This window comes from Lipotes vexillifer, unplaced genomic scaffold (genome assembly GCF_000442215.2).
Source record: "Lipotes vexillifer unplaced genomic scaffold, Lipotes_vexillifer_v1.1 scaffold180, whole genome shotgun sequence".
NCBI classification, from domain to species: Eukaryota; Metazoa; Chordata; class Mammalia; order Artiodactyla; family Lipotidae; genus Lipotes; species Lipotes vexillifer.
This window is the reverse complement of record NW_006796149.1, coordinates 720,887-725,830: the sequence shown is the minus strand read 5'-3', so window position 1 is coordinate 725,830 and position 4,944 is coordinate 720,887.

Below are 4,944 nucleotides of genomic sequence, written 5' to 3'. Positions count from 1 at the left end.
ACACCACCACCTTTTGTAGTAGTACATGTGTTTTTTTCCATTTAGTTAGCTGTTCAGGTAGGGGGTCCACAGGTTGATCTCAGTTAGAAGTCTGACAGGAATGATGATTTGGATTTGATTTAACATCAATTTCATTTTGATTTACTACTGAATTTTTTTTTTTCAAATAGGCAAAATAAAGAATCTCCACAAGATCAAAAAGATGACTTAACCTAGCTCCCCACTGTTATCCTAGTTCCCCAAATGTGTGGTTTTAGAAAACCCAAGCAGGTCAGAAAGTCCCAACCATGAACTTTCTGTGTATGACTGGAGGAGTCACATTGGCACTCAAGATTTCACCCTCTTATCATAGATGGGAATTTTTTTCCCTTTTCTTTCTTTCTTCCTTTCTTTCTTTTAAAAACTTTTTTTTAATTGAAGTATAGTTGATTTACAATGTTGTGCTAATTTCAGCTGTACAGCAAAGTGACTCTGTTATACATATATATACATTCTTTTTTTTATATTCTTTTCCATTATGGTTTATCATAGGATGCTGAATATAGTTCTCTGTGCTATACAGTAGAACAGTAGGACCTTGTTGTTTATCCATTCCATATATAACAGCTTACATCTGCTAACCCCAATCTCCCACTCCATCCCTCTCACAACCCCCTCCTCCTTGACAACCACAAGTCTGTTCTCTATTTCCGTGAGTCTGTTTCTGTTTTGTAGATAGGTTCATTTGTGTCATATTTTAGATTCCACATATAAGTGATATCATATGGTATTTGTCTTTTTTTTTTGCCGTGCCACACGGCATGTGTAATCTTAGTTCCGCAACCAGGGATCCAACCTGTGCCCCTGCAGTGGAACCACTGGACCGCCAGGGAGTCCTGGTATTTGTCTTTCTCTTTCTGATTTACTTCATTTAGTTTGATAATCTCTAGTTGCATCCATGTTGCTGCAAATGGCATGATTTCATTCTTTTTTATTGGCTGAGTAGTATTCCATTGTATATATGTACCACATCTTCTTTATCCATTCATCTGTTGACGGACATTTAGGTTGTTTCCATGTCTTGGCTATTGTGAGTAGTGTTGCCATGAACATAGGGGTGCATGTATCTTTCTGGATTGGAGTTTTGCCTGGATATATGCCCAGGAGTGGGATTGTTGGATCATATGGTAATTCTATTTTTAGTTTTCTGAGGAGCCTCCATACTGTTTTTCATAGTGGCTCTACCAACTTACATTAGATGGGAATTTTTGTTGTGCCACCTCTACATGATTCCATGGACTATTTTGTACTCTACCAACTCAACATGTGGTTTGAATGCAATAGGCTTAGCCAGGGCCATATATATATGTGTATACATATGTGTGTGTGTGTGTGTGTGTGTATATTCATATACATATATATACATGTATATGATTTTTAATAGCTCTTAAAACATAATCATTATTTTGGATCTTCCTTAAACCTGCTTCCAAAGAAACTCAATGGAGACTTGATACTTTTCTTGGAGTTACTCAAGTCAACTTGGAGAAAATCAGTAGGGACTTCTGTAGAATTCATGTATCTCCCCACTCCTTTGAAGTTCTCATCTTTGCCTCCCTCCTCATCCTTCCCTCAAGGGCTGAAAGAAGCACAAATTGATACTAGACTTCAATTAGGTGGTTCAATGATGTTAACATAATTTGTTAAAAGTGAACAATTCAGTTGAGAAAAATAAAAACTAATTGCTGCCAGATAGCTGGTTAGTAGTCCTGTGTGTATTCCTTAGAACCCCTAAACTATCTTTGCTTTACATATACAGAGCCACCAGCTGCACTTTGCTTGTTGTGTTGTGATTTTTCATAGATTTGCTTCTAACTGGAAATGAATTATTTGGTGGTCACACATGAAATTAAGAAGGAGAAAAATTTCTAATTTACAAAAGGTAGAGAATAAGTTGTTTCTCATAAATATTGGGAAAATTTTGAGGAGTCAAGAAACAGGGCTTCCCTGGTGGCGCAGTGGTTGAGAGTCCGCCTGCCGATGCAGGGGACACGGGTTCATGCTCCGGTCCGGGAAGATCCCACATGCCGCGGAGCGGCTGGGCCCGTGAGCTATGGCCTCTGAGCCTGCGCGTCCGGAGCCTGTGCTCCGCAACGGGAGAGGCCACAACAGTGAGAGGCCTGCGTACCACAAAAAAAGAAAAAGAAAGAAACATACACACATATATATTATATCAAAAGAAAAAAGACTGCTGAGTAGGATCAAAAGATGTTGGATTGCTCTCAAGATTGTTAGATATGGACTATATCTTCCCAAGTAGGAAGATCTTAGTTTGAGGAACTCTGTAAGGCAACTGTTATAGGAATGATTATACACCCTTCTGTCTTAGTTCAGGCTGCTATAACAAAATTCCACAGACTGGGTGGCAGAAATTTATTGCTCACAGTCCTGGAGGCTGGAAGTCCAAGACCAGGGTGCTAACATGGTTGGGTGAAAGGCCTCGTCTGGGTCACAGACCTCTTGTATCCTCACATAGAGGAACTAGAGAGTTCTTTATGGTTTCTTTTATAAGAACACTAATCCCATTCTTGAGGGCTCCACCCTCATGACCTAATCACCTCCCAAAGGCACCACCTACTAATACTGTCAGCTTTGGGGGTTAGGATTTCAACATATGAATTTTAGGTGGGCACAAACATTTAAGCCATAGTACCTTCCTTCCTTTCTTCATTCATTAATCAATAAATATTTATTGCTAACCATGGGTTGAGCATTGTTTTAATTATTGGGGACACACCAGTGAACAAGAGACAAGACCCTTATATTCTTGTTGGGGGGGACGTGAATAGAGAAACAAGAAAAGTCAGAAATGATAGTTTTCTCTGCTATGCAGAGAATTAGAATGGGTAATGTGATAGATTGGAGACCGCTTTAGCACTTTAGATGAGGTGATCCCTGAAGCTATCTCTGAGGAGATGACTTTTAAAGTGCAGTATGAATGCCAAGAAATTAATCACAAGATCTCAGGGAAAGGCATTTCCTAAATAGGAACTGTTTGGCACAAAGGCAGGAATAAGCTTTGTGCAGCTAAGGATCTAAGGATCTAAAAGAAGACAGGAGGAAAGTATAACAGGATTGTTGCTGGACTGTGTTGAGTGCCTGAGATCTGTGGCTGTTCATGTAAAATGAGCCCAGCAGCTCCAGCTGTATACATGTATCTCTAGTGATATTCAGCAACTCCTGTACAGCACAGAGGAGCTGGGTAGTCAGGTTCGGGTTCTGCTAGACAAAAACAACGGAGGAAGAGAGAGCTGAAGTTAAGCATATTTGCAAAGGGTGGCGGTGCTATAAAGTTGGATCATAGCTTTAAGCTGGGTTTTGACGGAAATGAGGATGCTAGGCCGATAGTAAGAACGTTAAGAAGGGCCAATGGACTGGAGTCAAAGAATTGATGGAATATTGATGTAAAAGAGTTAAATGGATAGGACCTAGCAGCCAGATGGGTAAATAGGAATGTTTTGTGTGGGAAGCTGCTACATTAGTGAAGGATATTCTTACATGATTATGTCTCACCCACTGCTTATTTTCTTGGAGTTTTCAGTTCCCTAGTATACTATTCCAATGATGGAGTTATCATAAGCTGCAGGGGAGTGCACAGATTTTTGAATAACCCATCTAGCTAAGCCATAGATGAGAGTCTATTATATTAGTCAAAAGATTCCACTGGAGAATTCCAGTGGAGAAGGCCTTAGCATGTGACATTAATAAGCAGCTATAAACTAATTTTTGAAAAATAAAAACAAATGTCACTTTAAAGGGAAAAAACTGCTTCCTTTCTCTACTTACAAGACTTATGACACCAAATGTATGGAGTTTTTTTCCATACCAAGCAATTCTCCAATTCCTTGCACACCAACAGTGAGTCCTAGAATTTAATTCAGTTCTGGCACTAACAACCCAGAGTTAGCACAGACCCCACAGACTAAAGGCTCAGTCCCACCAAGAATGCCTCCTACTTCAGATACCAGCTGAAACTTCCAGGTTGTCACCTGTACTTTGGGCCAACTGGCTATAAATTGGGTGTTCCCACAATACTCTCCCCAGCTTTGATAATTTGCTATACTGGCTCACAGAAATACTTTACTTACTATTACCGGTTTATTACAAAGGCTACAACTCAGGAACAGCCAAATGGAGGAGATGCATAGGGCAAGGTATGGGGGTAGGGGTGCAAAGCTTGCCTATTCTCTTCAGACACTTCCTCCTCCCAGCATCTTGATGTTCCTCAGTCTGGAAGCTCTCCAAACCTCGTTATTCAGGGTTTTTATGGAGGTTCCATTACATAGAATTACATTACATAGATTGATTATATCACTGGCCAATGGGGATTAAGTCTTGAAGTTCCTCTTGGCTCCAGTAGGTGGGCCAGAAAATTCCAACTTTCTAATCATGACTCAGCCCCCACCCTAAAGCTATCTAGGGACACCCAACCACTCAGTAGATCAAACATTACACCAAAAGATGCTCTTATCACCCTATCACTCAGGGGCAGAGACCAAATCTATTCAATATATTTATTATGTCACAGTTTTATCACTCTGCTTCAGTGAAAATATTTCCCAACCTGTCTGAAAATAAAGTACCTGTGTCTGGAAAGGTGGAAAAGTGTGTGCTTTGCTATGTTTGCCTGGAAGTACTTAAGTGAACTATCATCAATAGTGATTAATAATGTATGAGTTGTAGGCACGACTGTTTTGCTGCACTACAGACACAACACACATTAAAAAACAGATGTTTTGGATGGAAACAACATATTACATCATATAATGCTTTATTTACATTTTACAAAACACTTTTACATTAAGTAATTTGAAAATAAGATTTGCTGCATTTTTTTCAGAAGATCTGTGGGTATTTTCTGATACGCGCTCCATTCATTGCTTGGTAGACTTCAGATCCCCCCCC